The sequence below is a fragment of the Ranitomeya imitator genome, chromosome 2 (assembly GCF_032444005.1).
Source record: "Ranitomeya imitator isolate aRanImi1 chromosome 2, aRanImi1.pri, whole genome shotgun sequence".
Taxonomy (NCBI): domain Eukaryota; kingdom Metazoa; phylum Chordata; class Amphibia; order Anura; family Dendrobatidae; genus Ranitomeya; species Ranitomeya imitator.
This window is the reverse complement of record NC_091283.1, coordinates 250,180,945-250,196,872: the sequence shown is the minus strand read 5'-3', so window position 1 is coordinate 250,196,872 and position 15,928 is coordinate 250,180,945. Positions and strand designations below refer to the sequence as shown.

The following is a 15,928-nucleotide window of genomic DNA, read 5'->3' as shown; positions in this document are numbered from 1 at the left end:
TTTAGCCAACTGGGATTTAGCTTTCTCACAGAGAGCAGGCTAAATCCAAGTTGGCAGAAGGACCTGGTCCCTTAGCCTCCTATAGTATTAAAACACTCACAGGGACCTGGTCCTTTAGCCGACCGGGATTTAGCTTTCTCACAGAGAGCAGGCTAAATTCAAGTTGGCAGAAGGACCTGGTCCTTTAGCCTGCTAGATCTAGTGTTAAAACACTCACAGGGACCTGGTCCTTCAGCCTGCTAGATCTAGTATTAAAACACTCACAGGGACCTGGTCCTTCAGTCTGCTAGATCTAGAATTAAAACACTCACAGGGACCTGGTCCTTTAGCCAACTGGGATTTAGCTTTCTCACAGAGAGCAGGCTAAATCCAAGTTGGCAGAAGGACCTGGTCCCTTAGCCTGCTAGATTTAGTGTTAAAACACTCACAGGGACCTGGTCCTTTAGCCGACCGGGATTTAGCTTTCTCACAGAGAGTAGGCTAAATCCAAGTCGGCAGAAGGACCTGGTCCATTTGGCCAATAGTTATAGAATTGACCCCTTCACAACGCATGATGTAGTTGCATCATATATCATAAAAATATATAAAAAAAATATCACTTTTGCTCCATTTAAAAAAAAAAAATAAATTGGAAATTTGGAATTGACGTGTTCAGAAAGGTCTGACCAATCAAAATGTAAAATAATCTGATCAGTAAACGGCACAAAGAGAAAAAAACTCGAAACGCCATAATGACTTTTTTTGGTTGCCGCAACATTGCAATAAAATAAGAGGTGATCAAAACATGGTATCCGCGCCAAAATGGCATCAATAAAAACGTCCCGCCAAAATAAAAAAAAATCCCAAAGGCGATGTGGATGGAAAAATAAGTTATGGGCAGGAAAAAAAATATTAAAAAAATGAAAATCGCCGGAGAGTTAAATCACTCCTAGGTGCATGCATGGAAAAAAATCTGTGGTTGTGTGATCTACAAGTTACGTCATATATCATAAAAATATAAGAAAAAAAAAATATCGCTTTTGCTCCATTTAAAAAAAAATAAATTGGGAATTGATGTGTTCAGAAAGGTCTGACCAATGAAAATATAAAATAATCTGATTGGTAAACGGCATAACGAGAAGTAAACTCGAAACGCCATAATTACGTTTTTTTTGTCGCCGCAACATTGCAATAAAATGAAATGAGGTGATCAAAACATGGTATCCGCGCCAAAATGGTATCAATAATAACGTCCCGCCAAAATAAAAATAAAAATCCCAACGGCGATGTGCATGGAAAAATAAGTTATGGGAAGGAAAAAAAAATGTTAAAAAACGGAAAATCGCCCGAGGGTTAAAACACTCCTAGGTGCATGCATGGAAAAAAATCTGTGGTCGTGTAATCTACAAAAATGATCACCAGAAAATAAAACGGGACACGGATGAGATTGGCGCAGAATATTGTACACACTGGGATTAAGGGGAAAATTCTTGCGTGTAATTGTCACATATAAATAAATGTGTGATCAGATGTCATATTTAGTCTGCGGCTCAAAAAAATTACATGACAGGATCCATCTATATCTATATACAATAAGGGGCCTTCTATCTACTGGGATTTATCCTTCTTATATAGAGCAGGCGGAATCCAAGTCACTAAAGGCCCCGGTCCGTCTGCAACCGGGAAATATCCGACTGTGTGAGAAAGCGGAATCCCAGTGCACAGAGGACCAGGTCCTTTTAGCCGACTGGGATTTAGCCACAACCATGGGGAATCTCCACATACCTCCACCTGCAGAGCTGCACTCCACATATATGGCTGCTCTGTGCGCACAGGACCTGTGATGAGGTCACAGGGGGAGGAGTCAGGGGTCACGTGATCAGGGCCTCAGTTAGTGATGGGCAGTTCGGCTCTTTTTCATAATAAAAATCCGTTTTCCTCAGTCCTCGCTCCGGTGTTTCCCTGTACAGTCACAGCCTCATGATTCACCTGTACAAGTCTCTAGTGCAGCAGGACACACATTGCTGTTTCCTCAGATTGTCGGCTCTTGTGATCAGGCCCCTGCTCCTCGGTTGTAATTCTAACCTGTATTACTCTGTAATTTGGGCCGTGTTTTGTCCTTTCTGAATTAGTAAGTGCTCTGATATATGTTGGTGCTGTATAAGATTGTAATTCATAAAAATAAAGGCGTGCTGCAAGCACTGTGCTAACACGCCCACTGTATACACACTACACTATACACACACTGTATACACACACTATATACATACATACACACTATAAACACGCACACACTTTACACACACACACTGTATACACACACACACTATATACACACACACACACTGTATACACACACACTATATACACACATACACACTGTATAAACGCACACACTGTACACACACACTATATACACACACTGTGTAAACACACACACTATAATATAACTAACAATATAATTGAGGTCGTATTACACATAGAATAAGTTTACAGAGATTGTCCATAACTAACATTGATGTCCTGGCCTTACTATAGGCGATCAATGTGTGATCCCTGGAGAGCAGATGTGCAGCACCGAGCCGCAGTCACTACATAGAAGATGGAGCAGATGTGCAGCACCGAGCCGCAGTCACTACATAGAAGATGGAGCAGATGTGCAGCACCGAGCCGCAGTCACTGCATAGAAGATGGAGCAGATATGCAGCACCGAGCCGCAGTCACTACAGAAGATGGAGCAGATGTGCAGCACCGAGCCGCAGTCACTACATAGAAGATGGAGCAGATGTGCAGCACCGAGCCGCAGTCACTACATAGAAGATGGAGCAGATGTGCAGCACCGAGCCGCAGTCACTACAGAAGATGGAGCAGATGTGCAGCACCGAGCCGCAGTCACAACATAGAAGATGGAGCAGATGTGCAGCACCGAGCCGCAGTCACTACATAGAAGATGGAGCAGATGTGCAGCACCGAGCCGCAGTCACAACATAGAAGATGGAGCAGATGTGCAGCACCGAGCCGCAGTCACTACAGAAGATGGAGCAGATGTGCAGCACCGAGCCGCAGTCACTACATAGAAGATGGAGCAGATGTGCAGCACCGAGCCGCAGTCACTACATAGAAGATGGAGCAGATGTGCAGCACCGAGCCGCAGTCACTACAGAAGATGGAGCAGATGTGCAGCACCGAGCCGCAGTCACAACATAGAAGATGGAGCAGATGTGCAGCACCGAGCCGCAGTCACTACATAGAAGATGGAGCAGATGTGCAGCACCGAGCCGCAGTCACTACATAGAAGATGGAGCAGATGTGCATCACCGAGCCGCAGTCACTACATAGAAGATGGAGCAGATGTGCAGCACCGAGCTGCAGTCACTACATAGAAGATGGAGCAGATGTGCAGCACCGAGCCGCAGTCACTACATAGAAGATGGAGCAGATGTGCAGCACCGAGCCGCAGTCACTACATAGAAGATGGAGGAGATGTGCAGCACCGAGCCGCAGTCACTACATAGAAGATGGAGCAGATGTGCAGCACCGAGCCGCAGTCACTACATAGAAGATGGAACAGATGTGCAGCACCGAGCCGCAGTCACTACATAGAAGATGGAACAGATGTGCAGCACCGAGCCGCAGTCACAACATAGAAGATGGAGCAGATGTGCAGCACCGAGCCGCAGTCACTACATAGAAGATGGAACAGATGTGCAGCACCGAGCCGCAGTCACAACATAGAAGATGAAGCAGATGTGCAGCACCGAGCCGCAGTCACTACAGAAGATGGAGCAGATGTGCAGCACCGAGCCGCAGTCACTACATAGAAGATGGAGCAGATGTGCAGCACCGAGCCGCAGTCACTGCATAGAAGATGGAGCAGATATGCAGCACCGAGCCGCAGTCACTACATAGAAGATGGAGCAGATGTGCAGCACCGAGCCGCAGTCACTACAGAAGATGGAGCAGATGTGCAGCACCGAGCCGCAGTCACTACATAGAAGATGGAGCAGATGTGCAGCACCGAGCCGCAGTCACTACATAGAAGATGGAGCAGATGTGCAGCACCGAGCCGCAGTCACTACAGAAGATGGAGCAGATGTGCAGCACCGAGCCGCAGTCACAACATAGAAGATGGAGCAGATGTGCAGCACCGAGCCGCAGTCACTACATAGAAGATGGAGCAGATGTGCAGCACCGAGCCGCAGTCACAACATAGAAGATGGAGCAGATGTGCAGCACCGAGCCGCAGTCACTACAGAAGATGGAGCAGATGTGCAGCACCGAGCCGCAGTCACTACATAGAAGATGGAGCAGATGTGCAGCACCGAGCCGCAGTCACTACATAGAAGATGGAGCAGATGTGCAGCACCGAGCCGCAGTCACTACAGAAGATGGAGCAGATGTGCAGCACCGAGCCGCAGTCACAACATAGAAGATGGAGCAGATGTGCAGCACCGAGCCGCAGTCACTACATAGAAGATGGAGCAGATGTGCAGCACCGAGCCGCAGTCACTACATAGAAGATGGAGCAGATGTGCATCACCGAGCCGCAGTCACTACATAGAAGATGGAGCAGATGTGCAGCACCGAGCCGCAGTCACTACATAGAAGATGGAGCAGATGTGCAGCACCGAGCCGCAGTCACTACATAGAAGATGGAGCAGATGTGCAGCACCGAGCCGCAGTCACTACATAGAAGATGGAGGAGATGTGCAGCACCGAGCCGCAGTCACTACATAGAAGATGGAGCAGATGTGCAGCACCGAGCCGCAGTCACTACATAGAAGATGGAACAGATGTGCAGCACCGAGCCGCAGTCACTACATAGAAGATGGAACAGATGTGCAGCACCGAGCCGCAGTCACAACATAGAAGATGGAGCAGATGTGCAGCACCGAGCCGCAGTCACTACATAGAAGATGGAACAGATGTGCAGCACCGAGCCGCAGTCACAACATAGAAGATGAAGCAGATGTGCAGCACCGAGCCGCAGTCACTACATAGAAGATGGAGCAGATGTGCAGCACCGAGCCGCAGTCACTACAGAAGATGGAGAAGATGTGCAGTACCGAGCCGCAGTCACTACATAGAAGATGGAGCAGATGTGCAGCACCGAGCCGCAGTCACTACATAGAAGATGGAACAGATGTGCAGCACCGAGCCGCAGTCACTACATAGAAGATGGAACAGATGTGCAGCACCGAGCCGCAGTCACAACATAGAAGATGGAGCAGATGTGCAGCACCGAGCCGCAGTCACTACATAGAAGATGGAACAGATGTGCAGCACCGAGCCGCAGTCACTACATAGAAGATGGAGCACCTTCATAACTCAGCAACTCTGGCCGACATTGAGAATAGCTGATCATCGGGGGGCCAGGATCACACATTGATCACCTAAAGCAGGTGTGGGGAACCCCAGGCCCCGAGGGCCAACACTGCCGCCTTCAGGATTTTCTTAGCATTGCACAGGTGATAATACAATCACCTGCACTGGTGATGATTCCAACCCCTGTGCAATGCTAAGGAAATCCTGAAGACATGCACTGATGATAAACATACAATTTGCTGAGCCATTCCTCCCTCCCACACATCGTCACATACCAAGGAGGAAGCCACTCAGGCCAGTGTAATAGTGGATCTTTATTTGGGTCACATGGTAACTCACATGCATTTATTTACAGTCCACAGACTCTGCATCTACCTCTCTCCTGTCTGCTCCTCCCACATGACTCGCTGTCACTTCACCAGCTGAATCCGATAAGCTGCAGGTGCCAGACAAGAAAGGAAAAAAAAAAGACTCGGCTCACTCACACTGCAGAGCCGACTCCTTTCCTTCACAGCAGGGAGCCGGCTCTTTGTGTCGGATCGTTCAGGAACGACACATCACTAATGGAAACTTCTCCTCAGTCAGTGACATTTCCGCCATTATTCGCCCTCACTACTGGCACAATTACCTCACGCCGCCTTTTCTACACAATGTTCTGTGTGGAATGTAACGTGTGATTTCTCTGGAGACAAATAGACCCCACACATGAGGGAATTATTACCGGTTACCGGACGTCTAGTATATGGCGGCATATGATTGTGCCATCGCCTCCACACCAGGAGCTAAAATGCCGAAATCTCGCTTATTTACCCCCTTCCAGTGTCCGGCTAAGGCCGGGGTAACACTAGACCGTAATACGGACGAGTGCAGTGCGCTAAAAAATCGCATAGCACTCGCCCCAATGTTAATCTATGGGGCAGCTCCCATCATCCGATATTTTCTCGGCCGTATTCAGGATCCGAGTGAAATCGCAGCATGCTGCGATTGTCAGCGTATCTCGGGCGAGAATCGCCAATGAAAGTCTATGGGTGCGAGAAAACATCGGATTACATACGGACCATGCGTGTGCATTGCGAGAAATACGGAAGACTTCTCCAGGTGACAGGAAATTGAATCATCCATTATCAGGAAGCTTTGGCATGCTAATTTCTGGCCCACGCTGGATTGCAAACCAGGAAGCACGCCTCCACGGAGTATTCTGTTGTAGCAGCATGGCCAGGCATATTAATGTGGAGATGCTCATTGCTCTGGTCCATGATAGGCCCGAATTATGGGACCAACGCGACGCACATTATGCGGACCGTGCACGTAAAGACGCAGCATGGAGGGCAATATGTCGCCACATGTTCCCCGATTTTGATGAGCGACCTCAAGAGGTTCAGCAAGAAATATGTAAGTACCATCCTTCAAATAAATTGTTTTTTTTTTTTTTTCATGATAAAAAAATAAGCCTGAAAGCATCATATGTGTTTTGCTTATGATGTGAGTAAATCATCCATGCTCTTGGTTGAAGATGCAAAAACATTACCAAGAGACACAAATATGGCTTTAAATTATTTTAGCTATAGTCCGTTAATATAGGGCCAAAGGAATTTTATGTCCCCCTAGCCTCCTGGGCCCATGTGTTTTTGCAAAGCCTGTAACTGTTTGTGTGTGATATTTATCTCAAATATTTTGTATATTTGCAGTCAATGATGTAAATAGACGCTGGCGGAGTTGCCGGGACCAATACCGCCGTGAACGACAACTTTCTGGTCGGAGTGGTGATGCAGCCACCAAAAAAAGGAAATACCTTTATTATGACCGTCTAAATTTTCTTGCCCCGGTGATGGAGCTACGACCGTAAGTGCATGCATGTCTACAAATATTTAACACATTTTATGATGTGAATATGTATGTATTTTTTAATATAAATAATGTTTTGTGAAATACAGAACAGAGTCAAATCTGACTGAAAGAGAGACTGGATCTGACTCTGAGTTGCTGATTGACCCTGTTGCTGAAGATGCAGAATTGGCTGGACTATCTGGGCAAGCAACAGGCAGCAACCACCCTCCACCACCACCACAACCAGCAGCAGCGTCTACCGCTCCACAGGAGGCAAATCCTGAGGTTGATGAAGGAGGCCAGAGCAGCAGTCCAACATTGGCTCTGGATACATCACCACAGCCTACTACCAGACCAAACCGTGGTCGTCGCAGAAGGGTGGCTTTGAACATTGGCACCAGGAGGCAAGTTGATACCGGGGTGTTGGACTATTTGTCCCGAGCTGCCAATGATGATGGGGAGGAAGCTTACTTCCGCAGTCTTTCCCGCTATTTACGGCCCATTCCCCGCTCGCTCAGGCTGCGGACCAGAGGTTGCATCCAAATTTTGCTAGATGCGGCAACACCCCCAAACAACCCGACTAATATCTTTAATTATCTGGAACGGTGGCAAATGTCATCTACCAACCTTCTGGCGGTGCAAGACCTTCCACAGGACCAATTACAAACTGTGTCAGCACCACCCCCGCAACCTATAGCTCCCCAACAACAGCCTGCACAAACCACACAACAAAGCCAAAACAGGGGTATTTATGATTTTGCAGCACATCCCCAATCTGACCACTTGAACAGACACATGTTTGGAGGCTGGTCCCAACATGTGTCTGCTCGACATGGCCATATTGGGGGTTCTGAACAAATGGGTCAAGCCAGTAGCCAGGACTTGATGCCCTTCTACCCTCCACATCAAGTGTTAGGTCATACACATGATCGCAGCTTGCAGCAACACCCGCAATTTCTATCTGCAATAACACAGGTAGACAGAGTGGTTGGTCAACCACCCAGGCCAAGTTCCGCACATGCTGGACACCCACCATCACCACCCCCAACCTACCATAACCTGTAATGTTTTGGATGTTATATTTTGCCTGTCATTTTGGCTTTTTGTTGGCCTTAGTTTTTTGTGACCATGGCATGTAAAGCTGTGTTGTTTGTTTTGGTTAAATTACATATGAAAATTGAAATATGTTTTTGGAATACATATATACAGTGGGGCAAAAAAGTATTTAGTCAGCAATAGTGCAAGTTCCACCACTTAAAAAGATGAGAGGCGTCTGTAATTTATATCATAGGTAGACCTCAACAATGGGAGACAAACTGAGAAAAAAAATTCCAGAAAATCACATTGTCTGTTTTTTTATCATTGTTTTTGCATATTATGGTGGAAAATAAGTATTTGGTCAGAAACAAACAATCAAGATTTCTGGCTCTCACAGACCTGTAACTTCTTCTTTAAGAGTCTCCTCTTTCCTCCACTCATTACCTGTAGTAATGGCACCTGTTTAAACTTGTTATCAGTATAAAAAGACACCTGTGCACACCCTCAAACAGTCTGACTCCAAACTCCACTATGGTGAAGACCAAAGAGCTGTCAAAGGACACCAGAAACAAAATTGTAGCCCTGCACCAGGCTGGGAAGACTGAATCTGCAATAGCCAACCAGCTTGGAGTGAAGAAATCAACAGTGGGAGCAATAATTAGAAAATGGAAGACATACAAGACCACTGATAATCTCCCTCGATCTGGGGCTCCACGCAAAATCCCACCCCGTGGGGTCAGAATGATCACAAGAACGGTGAGCAAAAATCCCAGAACCACGCGGGGGGACCTAGTGAATGAACTGCAGAGAGCTGGGACCAATGTAACAAGGCCTACCATAAGTAACACACTACGCCACCATGGACTCAGATCCTGCAGTGCCAGACGTGTCCCACTGCTTAAGCCAGTACATGTCCGGGCCCATCTGAAGTTTGCTAGAGAGCATTTGGATGATCCAGAGGAGTTTTGGGAGAATGTCCTATGGTCTGATTAAACCAAACTGGAACTGTTTGGTAGAAACACAACTTGTCGTGTTTGGAGGAAAAAGAATACTGAGTTGCATCCATCAAACACCATACCTACTGTAAAGCATGGTGGTGGAAACATCATGCTTTGGGGCTGTTTCTCTGCAAAGGGGCCAGGACGACTGATCCAGGTACATGAAAGAATGAATGGGGCCATGTATCGTGAGATTTTGAGTGCAAACCTCCTTCCATCAGCAAGGGCATTGAAGATGAAACGTGGCTGGGTCTTTCAACATGACAATGATCCAAAGCACACCGTCAGGGCAACGAAGGAGTGGCTTCGTAAGAAGCATTTCAAGGTCCTGGAGTGGCCTAGCCAGTCTCCAGATCTCAACCCTATAGAAAACCTTTGGAGGGAGTTGAAAGTCCGTGTTGCCAAGCGAAAAGCCAAAAACATCACTGCTCTAGAGGAGATCTGCATGGAGGAATGGGCCAACATACCAACAACAGTGTGTGGCAACCTTGTGAAGACTTACAGAAAACGTTTGACCTCTGTCATTGCCAACAAAGGATATATTACAAAGTATTGAGATGAAATTTTGTTTCTGACCAAATACTTATTTTCCACCATAATATGCAAATAAAATGTTAAAAAAACAGACAATGTGATTTTCTGGATTTTTTTTTCTCAGTTTGTCTCCCATAGTTGAGGTCTACCTATGATGTAAATTACAGACGCCTCTCATCTTTTTAAGTGGTGGAACTTGCACTATTGCTGACTGACTAAATAATTTTTTGCCCCACTGTATATGCGCAGAGCAGTAAAAATTTGTTCTGAAAACAGAGTCTTATGTATTTAACCATTTAAGTATCTAATTTGAATAAGGGGGATCGACAAAAAAATGTGTAACAGATTGGGTCAATTAGTATTAAGGCATACCGCAAGGTAAGGATAAGGCGCTCCTCAGCTGAAATAGATTTGCGCATCCTGGTGTCCTTCTTCGTGATCCCTGGACGCAAAATCTCCAACAAAATGTCAAAGGTTTGAATCCTCATCCGACAATAGTTGAAGAACTTGTCCGGATTAGTCCTCAGAGCAGCATACAGACGGCTGAAATGGCCTTTAGTGATACGTTGTTTGATAAGTGGATGTACCCACATCCGTCTCCGCCTCCTCGGATCTACAATAACTGGGTATGGCTGGCCAAAACGTTGGGAAAGTACCCAGTTGAAAAGCACACTCTCTGTGGTGTTGAAAGTCAGTCGATCAGACATGTTGCTCATCAATCCGAAGTGCATCAACACAAGCAGGGACTCTACTGCATAGATTGGTGGGTGGCACCTGTGTTTAGGGCCATTAAATAATGTTCTTGGTGATGATTTAAATTTTTTCAGGTGGAAAAACCGTTATATGTCCATTTTGCAAGCCTGCGAGAAATTCTCGCCATACGGATGCCATACGGATGTGACACGGATGTCAAACGGATCATTTGATGCGAGAAAATCGCATCCTCGCACTGCACTCAGATCACTGTTTTGTAAAAATTTGTGCGATTCTCGTCCGTCAAAAACAGACCGTTTTTTTTATACGTTGTGTGTGTCCCCGGCCTAAGGGTCATATACGGCCATGCCCCTCTCCAGTCACTGTGGGGGTTTGTTAATAGGATGGAGGGCGGCGTCCATGCTTGGACTTCAGAGACAGTAATAAAATCACAGCTCACCTTCCCTGTCCGTTACCCCTTACACCTGACCTGTTTAGCCAATTACCTGGAGATAAATGGTTTTACAGACTTAACGTGAGAGGGGCATATAACCTTATACGTATCGCCATGGTGACAGATGGGAGACCGCACACAATAGACCTGAGGGGCAGACTGAACATTTGGTGCAGCCATTCGGGGTAACCAATGCTTCGGCAGTCTTTGAAAATGCCATTAACCCCTTAGTGACAGAGCCAATTTGGTACTTAATGACCTGGCCAATTTTTACAATTCTGACCACTGTCATTTTATGAGGTTATAACTCTGGAATGCTTTAACGGATCCCGCTGATTCTGAGAATTTTTTTTCGGGACATATACTACTTCATGTTAGTGGTAACATTTCTTCGATATTACTTGCGATTAATTATGAAAAAAATGGAAATATGATGAAAATTTTTTAAATTTTACAATTTTCAAACTTTGAATTTTTATGCCCTTAAATCACAGAGATATGTCACACAAAGTAGTTAATAAATAACATTTCCCACATATCTACTTTATATCAGTACAATTTTGGAAACAATTTTTTTTTTTGTTAGGGAGTTATAAGGGATAAAAGTTGACCAGCAAATTCTCATTTTTACAACAAAATTTACAAAACCATTTTTTAGGGACCACCTCACATTTAAAGTCACTTTGATTGAGGGGTGTACATGACAGAAAATACCCAAACTTGACACCATTCTAAAAACTGCACCTCTCAAGGTGCTCAAAACCACATTCAAGAAGTTTATTAACCCTTTACGTGCTTCACAGCAACTGAAACAATGTGGAAGGAAAAAATGAACATTTAACTTCTTTTGCAAACATTTTACTTCAGAACCAATTTTTTTTTTCACAAAGGAAAAAGAGAAAACGAACCACAAAATTTGTTGTGCAATTTGTCCTGAATACGCCGATACCCCATATGTGGGGGTAAACCACTGTTTGGGTGCACGGCAAGGTTTAGAAGAGAAGGAGCACCGTTTGACTTTTTCAATTAAATTGACTGGAATTGAGATAGGACGCCATGTCGCGTTTGGAGAGCCCCTGATGTGCCTAAACAGTGGAAACCCCCCACAAGTCACACCATTTTGGAAACTAGACCTCTTAAGGAACTTATCTAGATGTGTGGTGAGCACTATATGAACCCCCCAAGTGCTTCACAGAAGTTTATAATGTAGAGCCGTGAAAATAAAAAAAAATTGCATTTTATACACAAAAATGATCTTTTCACCCAGAAATTTTTATTTTCACAAGGGTAACAGGAGAAATTGGACCCCCAAATTTATTGTGCAATTTATCCTGAGTACGCTGGAATTATCTTCCTGAGCATAACCCTTCCACTTAACCAGATACTGGAGTTTCCGTCTCGAAACACGAGAATCCAAAATCTTCTCCACAATATACTCCAACTCCCCCTCCACCAAAACCGGGGCAGGAGGATCAACAGATGGAACCATAGGTGCCACGTATCTCCGCAACAATGACCTATGGAACACGTTATGGATGGAAAAAGAATCTGGAAGGGTCAAACGAAAAGACACAGGATTAAGAACCTCAGAAATCCTATACGGACCAATGAAACGAGGCTTAAATTTAGGAGAGGAAACCTTCATAGGAATATGACGAGATGACAACCAAACCAAATCCCCAACACGAAGTCGGGGACCCACACAGCGTCTGCGATTAGCAAAACGTTGAGCCTTCTCCTGGGACAAGGTCAAATTGTCCACTACATGAGTCCAGATCTGCTGCAACCTGTCCACCAGAGTATCCACACCAGGACAGTCAGAAGACTCAACCTGCCCTGAAGAGAAACGAGGATGGAACCCAGAGTTGCAGAAAAACGGCGAAACCAAGGTAGCTGAGCTAGCCCGATTATTAAGGGCGAACTCAGCCAAAGGCAAAGAGGACACCCAGTCATCCTGATCAGCAGAAACAAAGCATCTCAGATATGTTTCCAAGGTCTGATTGGTTCGTTCGGTCTGGCTATTAGTCTGAGGATGGAAAGCCGAGGAAAAAGACAAGTCAATGCCCATCCTAGCACAAAAGGCTCGCCAAAACCTTGAAACAAACTGGGAACCTCTGTCAGAAACGATATTCTCCGGAATGCCATGTAAACGAACCACATGCTGGAAGAACAATGGCACCAAATCAGAGGAGGAAGGTAATTTAGACAAGGGTACCAAATGGACCATCTTAGAGAAGCGATCACAAACCACCCAAATGACTGACATTTTTTGAGAGACGGGAAGATCTGAAATAAAATCCATAGAGATATGTGTCCAAGGCCTCTTCGGGACCGGCAAGGGCAAAAGCAACCCACTGGCACGAGACCAGCAGGGCTTAGCCCGAGCACAAATCCCACAGGACTGCACAAAAGAACGCACATCCCGTGACAGAGATGGCCACCAAAAGGATCTAGCCACTAACTCTCTGGTAACAAAGATTCCAGAATGACCAGCCAACACCGAACAATGAACCTCAGAGATAACTCTATTCGTCCACCTATCAGGGACAAACAGTTTCTCCGCTGGGCAACGATCAGGTTTATTAGCCTGAAATTTTTGCAGCACCCGCCGCAAATCAGGGGAGATGGCAGACACAATTACTCCCTCTTTGAGAATACCCGCCGGCTCAGATAAACCCGGAGAGTCGGGCACAAAACTCCTAGACAGGGCATCCGCCTTCACATTTTTAGAGCCCGGAAGGTACGAAACCACAAAGTCGAACCGGGAGAAAAACAGCGACCAGCGAGCCTGTCTAGGATTCAACCGTTTGGCAGACTCGAGATAAGTCAAGTTCTTATGATCAGTCAAGACCACCACGCGAGGCTTAGCTCCTTCAAGCCAATGACGCCACTCCTCGAATGCCCACTTCATGGCCAGCAACTCTCGATTGCCAACATCATAATTTCGCTCAGCAGACGAAAACTTCCTGGAAAAGAAGGCGCATGGTTTCATCACCGAGCAATCAGAACTTCTCTGCGACAAAACAGCCCCCGCTCCAATTTCAGAAGCATCAACCTAGACCTGGAACGGAAGCGAAACATCTGGCTGACATAACACAGGGGCAGAAGAAAAACGACGCTTCAACTCTTGAAAAGCTTCCACAGCAGCAGAAGACCAATTGACCACATCAGCACCCTTCTTGGTCAAATCGTTCAATGGTTTAGCAATACTAGAAAAATTGCAGATGAAGCGACGATAAAAATTAGCAAAGCCCAGGAACGTTTGCAGACTTTTCAGAGAAGTCGGCTGAGTCCAATCATGGATGGCCTGGACCTTAACAGGATCCATCTCGATAGTAGAAGGGGAAAAAATGAACCCCAAAAATGAAACCTTCTGAACACCAAAGAGACACTTTGATCCCTTCACAAACAAAGAATTAGCACGCAGGACCTGAAACACCGTTCTGACCTGCTTCACATGAGACTCCCAATCATCCGAGAAGACCAAAATATCATCCAAGTACACAATCAGGAATTTATCCAGGTACTCTCGGAAGATGTCATGCATAAAGGACTGAAACACTGATGGAGCATTGGCAAGTCCGAATGGCATAACTAGGTATTCAAAATGGCCCTCGGGCATATTAAATGCAGTTTTCCATTCATCGCCTCGCTTTATACGCACAAGATTATATGCACCACGAAGATCTATCTTGGTGAACCAACTAGCCCCCTTAATCCGAGCAAACAAATCGGATAACAGCGGCAAGGGGTACTGAAATTTGACCGTGATCTTATTTAGAAGGCGGTAATCTATACAAGGTCTCAGCGAACCATCCTTCTTGGCCACAAAAAAGAACCCCGCTCCCAATGGCGACGATGACGGGCGAATGTGCCCCTTCTCCAAGGACTCCTTCACGTAACTCCGCATAGCGGCGTGCTCAGGTACAGATAAATTAAACAGTCGCCCTTTTGGAAATTTACTACCAGGAATCAAATCGATAGCACAATCACAATCCCTATGCGGAGGTAGGGCATCGGACTTGGGCTCATCAAATACATCCCGGTAATCAGACAAGAACTCTGGGACCTCAGAAGGGGTGGATGATGAAATAGACAGGAATGGAACATCACCATGTACCCCCTGACAACCCCAGCTGGACACAGACATGGATTTCCAATCTAATACTGGATTATGGACCTGTAGCCATGGCAACCCCAACACGACCACATCATGCAGATTATGCAACACCAGAAAGCGAATATCCTCCTGATGTGCAGGAGCCATGAACATGGTCAGCTGGGTCCAATACTGAGGCTTATTCTTGGCCAAAGGCGTAGCATCAATTCCTCTCAGTGGAATAGGACACTGCAAGGGCTCCAAGAAAAACCCACAACGCCTGGCATACTCCAAGTTCATCAAATTCAGGGCAGCGCCTGAATCCACAAATGCCATGACAGAATAGGATGACAAAGAGCAGATCAAAGTAACGGAAAAAAGAAATTTTGACTGTACTGTACCAATGGTGGCAGACCTAGCGAACCGCTTAGTGCGCTTAGGACAATCGGAGATAGCATGAGTGGAATCACCACAGTAGAAACACAGCCCATTCTGACGTCTGTGTTCTTGCCGTTCAACTCTGGTCAAAGTCCTATCGCACTGCATAGGCTCAGGTTTATGCTCAGATAATACCGCCAAATGGTGCACAGATTTACGCTCACGCAAGCGTCGACCAATCTGAATGGCCAGAAACATAGACTCATTTAGGCCCGCAGGCATAGGAAATCCCACCATGACATCCTTAAGGGCTTCAGAGAGACCCTTTCATCAGCAGCGCTGTCGCCATTGCATGGTGTATTTTCTGCAGCATGTCAATTTTGTGCGGATTCCGCAGCGTTTTACACCTGTTCCTCAATAGGAATCCGCAAGTGAAATCCGCACAAAAAAACATTGGAAATCCGCTGTAAATCCGCAGGTAAAACACAGTGCCTTTTACCTGCTGATTTTTCAAAAATCGTGCAGAAAATTCTCACACGAATCCGTAACGTGGGCACATAGCCTTAGGGTTAGGGTTGGAATTAGAGTTAGGGTTGGAATTAG

The 15,928-nt window shown here is 45.9% G+C and overlaps 1 protein-coding gene across 2 annotated transcripts in view; it reads right to left on the bottom strand.

Moving 5' to 3' along the window:
- The window catches only part of LOC138662926 (oocyte zinc finger protein XlCOF8.4-like), an 866,299-nt gene that overhangs the window by 79,574 nt on the left and 770,797 nt on the right, over positions 1-15,928 (bottom strand). The window contains exon 1 of one of the 2 annotated variants that reach the window (XM_069748935.1): positions 1,765-1,812. The exons of the other annotated variant lie outside the window; for it this stretch is intronic. The gene's annotated coding sequence lies outside the window, so the exon portion shown is untranslated. Of the gene's footprint in view, positions 1-1,764; positions 1,813-15,928 lie in introns of those variants that run through there. 2 annotated transcript variants of the gene reach the window in all.